Source organism: Rhipicephalus microplus, chromosome X (genome assembly GCF_043290135.1).
Source record: "Rhipicephalus microplus isolate Deutch F79 chromosome X, USDA_Rmic, whole genome shotgun sequence".
Classification (NCBI taxonomy): domain Eukaryota; kingdom Metazoa; phylum Arthropoda; class Arachnida; order Ixodida; family Ixodidae; genus Rhipicephalus; species Rhipicephalus microplus.
This window is the reverse complement of record NC_134710.1, coordinates 401958568-401970753: the sequence shown is the minus strand read 5'-3', so window position 1 is coordinate 401970753 and position 12186 is coordinate 401958568. Positions and strand designations below refer to the sequence as shown.

General features: G+C 46.0%; 1 pseudogene; it reads left to right on the top strand.

Annotated features, from left to right (window-relative positions):
- Positions 1–12186, top strand: part of LOC142775448 (protein tolkin-like) — a 327993-nt pseudogene that overhangs the window by 290790 nt on the left and 25017 nt on the right.

Below are 12186 nucleotides of genomic sequence, written 5' to 3'. Positions count from 1 at the left end.
AAGGTGAATCAGTGTAGAGACAGAGAGAAAGAGAACGCTGGTCGTCATCCTGTATTCGAGGATAGAATTGCTCAGCACACCCTCTCGGCGCATCGATGCATCGAGCGCGCCCTGCATGTTAAGGCAAAAGAGTGTTAAAAGGGTATGTAGTTCGTCCTTATTGGGGACTAATAAGTTGCCGTAACCATTATTCTTTTTAGGAACTAACGGCACCGGGTCTAACAGTTGGTCCCCACAGACTACTTAGTCCTCGGAACATTTAGTCCTCACATTTACACCTTAGCAGGTAACCGTTAGTCCCACAAATCACCTCAAAGGACTAGTATTTAGTCATGACATATACACCTTATGATAAAATTGTTAGTCCTCACAGTTGCACCTCGCTGGACGAATGGTTGGTCCAATCCAATACTACAATCGGCAAAACTTTATCCCCATTTTAAATACTGTTTTTCTATTTACTCTCCGTCAGGCCTTATACTTTTCCCACCCATTTTTCTGCGCAGTGAGAAACAAATGGTGGGCACAATAACACGCGAAAAAATATTTAGCCACCTGTGTGTCACTGCTTTCGCAGTCACTGCAACAACGATTGACAAAAGTGGGACATTCAAAGCTTTTATTTTTAGTTATACACACGAAGCATTTTTATTATTTAAGAGAATTAGTCGTGAAACGTACAAGTCCAGCCTCATTGTCACATCTTGCACAATCCTACTGAAACTCCTCCGACGGAAGCAATAGCTGACAAGCATTGCAGACGCCAGGGTACACAGCCTTCTGCATGTTGTGTGCCCACGGCTTTCCAATAAGATAGTAAAAATAGTTAGTCACACGTGACACAAGATGAGGATGTACGCATAAGACAAGTACATGCAACTTGATATAAAAACATACGTGTAAATTATGACACTCAAATAACCTCACCTTCACATCTTTTGGTATGTAGCGTCCCAAAACCACCATATGATTATGAGAGACGCCGTAGTGGAGGGCTCCGGAAATTTCGACCACCTGGTGTTTTTTAACGTGCACCCAAATCTGAGCACACGGGCCTACAACGTTTCCGCCTCCATCGAAAATGCAGCCGCCGCAGCCAGGATTTGGTCCCGCGACCTGCGGGTTAGCAGTCGAGGACCTTAGCCACTAGACCACTGCGGCGGGGCTACCTTCGCGTCTATTATAGTCCTGAACTGCTCCGACGAAAGCGATACATGACAGGCACTGCAGACGCCAGCGCACACAGCCACAGCCTTCTGCACCGTGCGTGCCCACGGCTGCGCAATAAGATTGTAAATAGAGTTATTCACAAGTGACAGAGGATGAATATGCATCAGTATGACAAATTCGTGCAACGTGGGGTAAAAACGTACGTGTAAGATAGGACATGCAAATAGTGTCGCCGTGATGGTAGACGACGTCAAAGACGCATTTCGATCCCCGTAGGGCAACAGCCTAAGTGCTGGAGCCGCAGCCGTAACTCCGAGGCGCCGGGAACCACCGCGCCGCCATGGAGGCAGCGAGTTCTAAGCGAGCGGCGCCGTTCAGTTCGAGCAAGCGAACGCGGGACACACGGCGTTGCACGCGAAGCGTCTGCCGCCAGCGAACGTCGAAGGGGAGAGCGACCGTATGCTGGGCCGCCGCCACGAACAACGCCGAGTTGGTTCAGAGTGAGTGCCGAAAAACCGACGGTAATGCGGTCCTTTTCCACAAACTCGAGCGAATGCAGCGAGAAAACGCGAGTGCGCCGCTGTGGCAGCCGCCAACGGTCGGCGCCGAGCTGCTTGCGACCGATTGATGGCGAAGCCAACTGTAATGGTTACCTATATTCACAGACTTGGTTCGGACGCTAGCCAAAGCCCTGCCGGCCCTCTGAACTTACAGCACTTACAGCGCGCGACATACTACAACCAAGCTCGTTACGAGCATGACGATAGTTATAACGCGAGAAGAAAACGACGACACAGAGACAAGAAGGACACGAATTCGTGTCGTTCTTGTCTCTGTGTCGTCGTTTTGTTCTCGCGCTATAACTTATCGTCATGCGATACCAACTAGCCCAAGCTGACACACTTCTACATTACGAGCAACCGCAACGTGTTCTGGACGAATCGCAAAGCAGCGACAAGGTCTGCGCGCAATATCGTCAGCCCGGAGCTCTTCACGGCGGCGAAGACAGGCGTCGCGAGCACTCGATGAGCGAGCGTCCGGGCGGCCGAGGGCAATAGCGGCTAATTTTCTGGCGGTCAAAAAGCACAGGCGAACTACAGACGCCGAAACTGACATTGGCGGTGCATTTCGTGTGTGCAATATACAAAACGACCGGGCCCGTTGCCGGCAAGCGCGTTCCGTTCGCACACCTCACAAGTACGACAGAATAGAGAATGATCACCTACATGTGAAATAATACAGCGCTGATTTCTGCCCTGAGTCAGACCAAAATAATGTATTTGATAGGCCTGCTGTCTTCTCGCTCGCTATGTTGGCCTTCATTCCCAAACGGTGGTGTCGTGAGTTGGTCGTGACCATCTTGACTAAGCCAGAGATATAAAACGCGGCGTGGCGACGTGTCCAGACCTGCTCCAGGCTTCATTGGTGCGGTGAAACGTAAAAGCAGCAGCGTACGTTGATCCAAGCATATACACAAAACATCACGGCGGTAATTCTTAGATTGTCGAGCTCTCCGAGTGCGATTCAATGCCAACCGTCACCTGCAAAGTACGGGGGAAGACTGAGCCAGGAGAAAGGAGGACGCCTAGTGCCTTTGGCAACGCTTAGCGCACAGCCCGCATCTCCCGGTTGGTTTATCCATTTGGAGACTAAGTGGTTTGCACGCGACACGCATCCCTCTGTAGTTACTCCTCAACAGTCTATCCGTTCATCGCATGCGCCTATAGGGCTCCATTACTCCTTTTTCAGGTAATTTTGTCTTGGAGTCTACAGCGCTCGCCCCAGGCAACTCTCGATCTTTCGCTTTCCTCAGGACCTCTGAAACGCTATGTCTTTTCATTTTACATGGCGTAAATCCGCACGCCCCTCGCGGAACGTGCGCACTTTTGATCACGGACATCGGGTGCAAATTTTCACTGCTGCAGAAAGAAGGCAAGTTCGCCATCCAAAATAACGACAAGTGACCGCATATAAACGTTCAGGTAGAGCGGGGTAGGGAGACTATTTACGTGGCGTGCGATTCATCATTGGGATTTCTTGCAGTTTACGCGATGCAAGGTTCTGCCAACTGCCAGAGAATCTGCCACTCGGAACTTCATGTTCCTAAATGTGGAATAGCGGCCAAATGTGAATCGCGGCCAAAAAATAAACAAGCTAACTAAATTTAGCTTGTTTATTTTTTGTCTGGATTACGCGAAATATATTGGGGGGCTGCTTCGAGATATATTTAAATTGTAACAGAGAATGTAGTGTATTTCAATTGCAGGCTGTCCTTAAACTGACTCGTTCCACCAGAGTATACATGGTGTCCCCGTTGTTGAAAACGAAGCTGTTGAACAAAAACTCTTTTATGCAAAAAGAACGAGAACATACTGTTCACAGCACTGCGTACAGCCGGTGTTTTTTCATTGGGTCATGAAAATTTCTTTAGCAAATAAAACAATGTAACTTAAGACGTGAAGCTCCATGAAGGCTACATAAATCAAATTGAGGCCCTTTTAAGGAAGATATGACCACGCTATCTTCAGCCGCTTAATAATGGTCGGCTAATTGTTTCCAGCTCATAGAAAAAGCCTGCAAAATGCCAAAAACGAAGTACATGCAAAAATTCACTTCCTTGCTCTTCCGATCTCAAGACCGGTTTTGTAGAAAAATTATTGTGATTTCTTCATGCCCATCTGTAGGCTTTTTACCGGAGGCTTGTTATACCCCCCCCCCCCAGCGCTATTAGTTGAGGCCACTTGGTTTTGTCTATGCACAAAGAAATATAAATAGCTCGATTAACGTATTTCTCAAATTCGAAGTCGTATACCATCATTCATCGCACCTTTTTGTATAAAGGTGACCTGCGAAGAACACACCTTCGGAGTTTCATGTTTCAGACCATCTCAAGTCCTCTGCAACGTCTTTCTGAACAGTGCAAGGGCCTGTAATATACCCCGAGTACTAATAATAGGCCCTAAATCATGGTTATAACTGGGCTAGCGTTAAGCTGTTATTTTCTGACTCAACTGCATATTCTTGAAAAATTTCACGAATATTACTTCTTTATGCATGTCTCCCAGTAGAAAAGTGTACTTTTTTTCTCGTTCACATTATTTCGGTCATATAAAAAAACAGTCACACGCGACTGATCACACCTTGCATTGGTTGGCTGTATTCAACGGCTACACTTCTCTGTCTAATTTTTTTGTTTCTTCAAGCTTCAGCTGGCAATCGCGCCCGTAATTTATTAACTTTCTTTTTTCTTTCTTTTCTTTTTTCCTTGTTTCTTTCTGTGTACTCAGAAGCGCTAGAGCTTGTGTGTAATGACCGGGTATACGAGGAAGTCACTGGGTGGGCACAAAAACAGGTCAATAGCCAGTTTTGTTTTTCTGTTTTCTTTCTTTCATCAGATAGCTACGAGAAACAATATAGTGCCAAGTAGGCAATTCTGCGTACAGGCTTCATAATTGTCTTAGTGCACGAACCAAGATTTATATCTATTTGTTGATCTTAATATGGTCGACCAAACAAGATGAAAATCAAGTGAATACGGGCAACGTAAACCTTGCAATTTAGAAGCACCCTGCTATAGGTTTCTTCCCCTCACATTTTTTTTACACCCAGATGGCACCTGTACAGCCGCGGCTTCATGAGCTCATAGATTAGAAGAACTGATATGTGCCTTATAAGTACATATAAAAAGGTGGAAAGGTATGTTTAAGAGCTCGTTTTTTTCCCTAATAGATACATGATTGATTTGATTGATATGTGGGGTTTAACGTCCCAAAACCACCATATGATTATGAAAGACGCCGTAGTTGAGGGCTCCGGGAATTTCGACCACCTGGGGTTCTTTAACGAGCACCAAAATCTGAGCACACGGGCCTACAACATTTCCGCCTCCATCGGAAATGCTGCCGCCGCAGCCTGGATTCGAGCCCGCGACCTGCGTGTCAGCAGCCGAGTACCTTAGCCACTAGACCACCGCGGCGGGGCCCTATTAGGTACAATAATACTAAGATCGTATATATAAATATATATATATATATATATATATGTTTGTGTGTGTGTGTGTGTGTGTGATTGGCTTTTACTCACTTATCCAGTGTAAATAACACTGGAGAGTTGAAGCACCAGTAAAGAACCCGAGGTCCAAAAAATTGTAATATTAAGTGAAATATGTGCACTTTTTCTTTGTGAACATGTTGCCGTAAGCATTTAGCGAATATGTGCTATTTTAAGGAAGTTACAGGGGTTATAACACCGGTTTCAGATAGTTTCAAGTTTTCGCGTGGCCTCGCCACCCTTCGTCTTCACAGGGAGGGGAAGACGTAGCCTGTCGTCGTGAATGGTTTGCACCAATCGACAAACTGTGTGCTACATCACTGTGTGTGAAAGGAGGATTGGTCAGGCGTATGTAAGCAGCGCAGGAATTATTTTTTGAAATGGAGGCTCTGCGTGGCACGCAACGCTGTAATATTCGTAAAGCGTCATCACCGCGGTCTACTATGCGAATTACCGAACATCTTTGGGGGGCCTCAAAAAAAAAGCCAGTGCCCTTTAGGATTGACCCTTTAAGGTAGACGCCCATACCAGTATAATACTGTTTGAGTTATGTACAATCTGATGTCACGCTACGTCACACGTTGTGCTCGATTAGTCAGTATTACCCACGTATATCAGGAGCGAAGCTCCTTAGGCCGGCACCCCGCCGTCACTTTCACCGCAATCGCTGGGAGAAGCTTCCTGCATCGCCGATTAAATGATCCATCAACGTCAAACCCCTGTGGCGGCACTGGACAAGCGTGACCTGCAAAGTGCGCTTGCACCCCTCTCCCACCTCGCTCACTGTCCTTCTTTGTTCGTCCATGTCCTCTCCCCTCAAACCGTCGAAGGCGCGAAACTATCGCTTCGCCATGTCGTCCACCCAGTGGTTGGTCCGTTTCTGGGCTGACTCGTGCTGCGCAGTGCGCACCGCAGGCGTTCTACCCACTTGCTCTACATCCTACCACCTTAACGAAATCCAGCAGCAAGATCAGGCGCTTAGTCATTTGCGTCTCATTTCGAGAGGGCTTTGATCATCGGTTGTGTTTCTGCTCGTAACAACTGCTAGTTTTTGTGGTAGTTCCCTCAAAGGAGCTGCCGTAACGTTGACTTTTTGAAATCTTTATCAAGAAGTGTGCTGGGCAGCTTTTTTGAAAAATGGCTCTATCATTGGTAAACATATGAGGTGTATATAGTTTGTGAACTGGCAATTCAATAGTTCGCTGTATGCTTCTGCCAATACACATCTGATTTTAAAAAATATCTGGTATAAAATACCTAATGATTTGTTCTTAGACGTTTCCTACGATGTAAAAGGAATTTTTTCACAAAGTTGAAAATTCATTAGCGCTCCATCTAATCATATCCTAATTGTAAGAGTCTTTGGTGTCTTTTATTTGTGTGGGCCAGAAGAAATCTCAGCGCCCAAATCGGTCATCGCTACGAACGGCAGTGCTAGGGCATAGTGCCTACGTCAGCAGCTGAAATATGTCTGTGGAAAAAATATGCACCAAACAAATGTAAGGCTGCCGTTGTATTTCTTATGTAGTGTTAAATCCTCAAATGTGTACTAGAACATCAAGTTTTCCTCTCAGCTCCCCCCCCCCTCCCCATTACCTGCATGCGCTCACTGCTCTCAGTTGCGTCTCTCCTCTGCGGTTGGTTGAGAGGCCCACTTCATTGCTCCTCATGACTCACTCAATGAGACGTACGCGTGTTTGTGATATGTTCTGCGCAGACGCGTGCGGCGGCATGATCGAGGCATCGAATGGGACCATCACGAGTCCGTCGTTTCCGGACCTGTACCCGTCTAACAAGATCTGCATCTGGGAGATCGTCGCCTCGCCCCAGTACCGCATCACGCTCAACTTCACCCACTTCGACCTCGAAGGGAACAACGTGAGTGGACGCCACCATCAATTGCGTATATAACCTTTCTGTGCGAACTACTCGGTATTTTCTCTCCGTTCCTGCTGATGCCGAATGTTGCGGGTGCTCTCCAGCCGAATAAGGGGCATACAGCTATAAAACTTCACCTGAACATCTGGTTGAGGAATGGAACATCCATTCTTCTATAAAGGAGCCTCCAATGCAGCAGCCTGGTGATCACGACGGGATGCATACTTAAGCCAAACAAACGAAAACACTTTATTTATTACTGCGTGCTCTTTATCTCTCCGCATCGACGGCAGCGCCGTCTAGGAACAATGCAGCTTAAATGCGGTTCGAGTAACGGCTGCTGACGTTTATAATTTGAGCATGCAGTACGTTTTTCGCGGTGGAGGCATGCGAAGGCAATGGAGTGACGAGCAGATGCCATGTCTATAGCTTGTCTGAGCGTTGTGCGAAAGATGCGATGGAGCTTTGTTGTATGCAAATTCGGTCGGGCTTTGCTGGATTGGCTGCAACGCTATTTTTTATACGTTTATTTCCGCGACTGCATTCACAATCTGATCTAATTCTGTAGTGAACAGTTTAAACACATCGCCCAATCTTATCCTCGTGGTCTGAGTAAAAAAATGCATTCAGTTGAACGATGTTTACACCTCGCAGGGAAACGTCTGCACACATGAAACTCGACTCGGCCTCCCTCTGTTTGTATTAAGAGAGACGTCACCTAAGTGGAGCTCTGCGCTTGTAGTGGTGCTTAAGCTTGGGGTTGCGGTATACTATGAGCAGCTGCTAAAGCACATACTGGGCTTTCTGCGCCGCGAAATTATTGCTCTGGCTACTCAAGTCGACATGTGGCCTCAACAAAACCTTGTGACCGACTGTTTTGTGTCTTTGTGGTTCTGAGAGTCTTAATGTTATCTTTAAGGGCTCTCCTGGGTGATGTGACGTATATGGGGTGGAGAGTGTAGTGGTGCAACTGCACAGCCGGTGAAATGAATTATGTGGGCTGGAGAGTCGACAAGGCTTGGGAGGGTACGTGTTCTGTATATTAACACTGATAGAACGATACTATAGAGAGATTCCGTGATGATAGTTAATGGGGATGATTCTTCTTTTAATGACGACTATGACCTGAAAGGGCCAAATGTAATCAAGGAATATATCGGACCATCTGGTTCTGTACCGCCTTAAGTGCACCTATAAAATGAGCCTGACGCGGGCTCAAGGAACTAATTCAAGCTTTGGTCTGTCAATTGATTTGTGGCATAGCAAACCGAAGTGTTCAAGTGCCGGACGTAAATGAAGTTTTAGAAATTCTAGTGTTTTATCAGAATTCCTTCCACATGAGTGACATGCGCAACACATTAGATAAAGTGCCAAGGTTACTCCTAGGCGCCTTTCTGAATCCACTCTTTCCAAGTGTTAGCGTTGACGATTATGTAAGAAAAAGGGTAACATGTTAAGGTAACGCAATAAAAGTACTCATTTAGGTTAGTAGAGTTAAGTTTTTTGAGTCGCCCGTCGCACCTTACTAGAAAAGAGTGAAGATAATTCGGAGGGCTTGCAAGCCAGAAAGAATACTGATAGTGGGATAAATAACGCAAGAATCTGCGGACGTATGAATCCGATGCAGCACATGCAATGATAAGTCATTAATGCATAATAAGAAGAATAGAAGCTCCAGTTTCAATCCCCAGGTGGGGGGGGGGGGGGCATTAGAGGTTATTGAGAAAAAGTCAGAAATGAGGTACTTAAAAACAAAATGGTAATGGCTGCCCAGAAAAAGCTCGCATTCAAATAAGCACAATAGAGTTAATGTACAGGCCAAAAACCCTAAAAATAAGCTGATGAGACACTGTATAGCAAAAGCTTTCGAAAAATCTAGCAACATCGCTTAGCTTCCAGTATCACGATCTGACTGTAAATCACGGAGAAAGTCAGTTAGCCGAATTTTACCGGATTAACTTTTGCAAAAAGCGTGCTGTGTAGACTTAAGGCAAATGTTTGGGTCCAGGAAGCCAAAGACTTGTGAATAAATGAAATTTTAATAAATATGTAAATGCCATAGTTATCAACAGCTACACAGAGCATCAAACGGTCAACATTTACGGTGCATCGTTAAAATTTGTATCTGTCTCCTTTTCTCTATGGTCAGAACTGCTCAGTTTTCTTTACTGTAATACTTTTCTTTTTAAAAACACTGCTTAACTGCAGTGACACGTGGCACCCAAGTCGTATAAAAATTATGGAACCCAAGTCGTATCAACCCCCCCCCCCCCCGTTTCCTCCACCTCGTTATGATTCACGTTAATAGCATGGTTCCCTCATTCAAACAAAAAATTCAACAAAAAATGTGATGTGTGACGCTTTCACATACCTCCTACGTGCTCAAACCACTTCAGTATTAACCAGCGTTCTGCACGATTCTCCCCTCTTCGTCCTGTGTCTCGAACTTGTATACTTTTCTTAGGATGCACACTTTTTTTCGTAAGATATGGAGACAAAGAGCTATATATGCCACTGATGATAATAGCACGTATTTAATTGACTGTATAACTTCACACATTGAAGGCGTCGCTGTTTATTATTGTGTGCCCCAACAAGACTGGAAAGCTGAAGGAAGAGGATGGGGCTGGGAGGGGCGGCATTTCCCTAGTCACACGACGTCGCTCTGCGTCTGACGTGCTGCTTTCATGACAAGTTACTAAGCCGACTGGACGCCCACTGTGCAAAGCCCCCCCCCCCCCCCCCCCCCGCGCTATTAGCGCTCGCGCCTACTTTGTTTGACAGCCTTTGTCGCCCTGCTCGCACACCGTGTTTTGCGATAGAGCCGGAAAGAAGCACCGTTCATGTTCAATGGGTGTGCCTTCCTTGACGGGGGTGGGCATAAGCAAAGCAATATTCCTAAAGACAAACCTAAGCTGCCGAGATATGCCCGTCAAGTCGAACCCTTTGTGTTCGGCAAGTGAGACACACGAGCCGTTGGAGGTGGAACCGTCTAACAGAGTTCCGAAGTGCTGCGCACCTGTGCTCGCTCGTAGGAGTCGCCAAAGTAGTGAACACTACAAAAGCGTTTTTTTGTGTTTTTGGGCAGGAATAACCATGATAGATAGAAGTTTACACTTTCTTTTCTATTTGGGCTTATATGCACCCAGTGCACCTTTCTGTTCTGAATGCTGCATGATCCAACCGTATGCCCCACCGCAGTGGTCTAGTGGCTAAGGTACTCGGCTGCTGACCCGCTGGTCACGAAATCGAGTCCCGGCTGCGGCGGCTGCATTTCTGATGGAGGCGGAAATGCTGTAGACCCGTGTGCTCAGATTTGTGTGCACGTTAAAGAACCCCAGGTGGTCGAAACTTCCGGAGCCCTCTACTACGGCGTCTCTCATAATCATATGATGATTTCGGGACGTTAAACCCCCATATCTATCTGATCCGCCCGTAAGATAAAGCTTATCTCTTTCTCCCTCTTTTGGTATTCTGAAAACATTGCGTATAGTTCACTTTGGCTATGCTGCCGTTTTTTCCTATACTAAAAAGAAGAAGAGAAAAAAGATAAATGAAATAACTGGGAGAAAGTAACAACGCAAGAGAAGCCGCAAACTTTTGTGTGGTCTCTGTATACGAAGCCTCGGTTTTTTGTAGTTACTTTCATGAATTCCCAACGTTTCTTGGAGCGTGCATTCAACGCCCCCGATTCCCCGGAAGTAAAGTGGCGTTATGCTTAGCGGAAGGAAGGGCTACACGCGCCGATGCTAATCATTAAGAGTAAAAGCATGCTTGGTGGTAGAGGAACGCTTTGTATAAAGCGAGACACGTATGTGGAGCTGATGGCGCTATGCGAGTCACTGTGTAGTGCGTGCGACTTTTTATATTCCATGAGCACAACGCCACGTGTTTGTGTGTCTCTGATGCAACCTTTGCTTAAGCGTTACTAAAGATGCTTGGAGGCCCAGCAGGTCGTCTTTTTTTTCTCTCCTTCTTTTTGCACGTTTTCCTGACAAACCTTCTAGCACCAGATTGTTTTTGCCCTCGCAATAATCTAATCTTAGTCGAGCGTTTTATTTGGGCAGCACTTTAGGCTATTGTCCATACGTATGGTATTTTGACGATGCTTTGTTTTTGCCGGCAGCAAGACTGTGAGTATGACAAGGTGGACATTCTCAGCAAAATGGACAACAACACGATCCGGAAGCACGGGCTCTTCTGTGGCTCCTACCCGCCACCTATCATCACGTCCGAGGGCAACAGCCTGCGTATCGAGTTCAGCTCAGACAACTCGGTCCAGAAGAGTGGCTTCGCGGCCGTTTTTCTCACGGGTGAGTTGGGCAGCCTTCCGTTCTCATAGGACATGTTTAGAGATCATAGTTTTTTACTAGGCAAACAACACACACACACACACACACACACACACACACACACACACACACACACACACACACACACACACACACACACCCACTTATGAGTCACAAAACAAAAAGATCTAGCTGTGCTTACCAACGCTTCCCACTTCTTTCTATAATTCTGTCGTGTGTGACACCTGCCATGGCAGCTATCTACTGTGTTACACCGCCAGATTGAGGATTTGACTTTTATTCCCGGCTGCGGCGGTAAAATTGCCGTTCAGTGGATTTGAAAAGAAGGCAGAGTTCAAGCTATAAGCAACCATGCCACTCCATTTTATAGACTTATTCCTAAGCAAACAGAGGAAAAAATGTATCATTCATGGAGTTACTATTAATGACCAATTAAAAAGACCATTTCGAATTGGCAAGGCCATTCAAAGAAGTCTGAAATGTTCAAATGTGAACCTAAATCTAATGGCATAAGTTAACTCTACTTTCCTAATTTTGTAGCATGCCTATGCCGTCCTTGGGTTGTACGGATGGAAGAAGAGCCACACTGCAATGATGGCTGAGGAAGGACAGGCATTCTGTCTAGTCGTCTTTATAGACTGATAATAAAATTTTTATAACAAATCTGAAACCTCAAGAGAACTCTCCTAAAAAATCTTCTCAGAAGGTATTGTTTATGACTGCAAAACCCTGGAGCACTCTCAAAAAATTAACAAGCATGCTACCTCGATTTTTG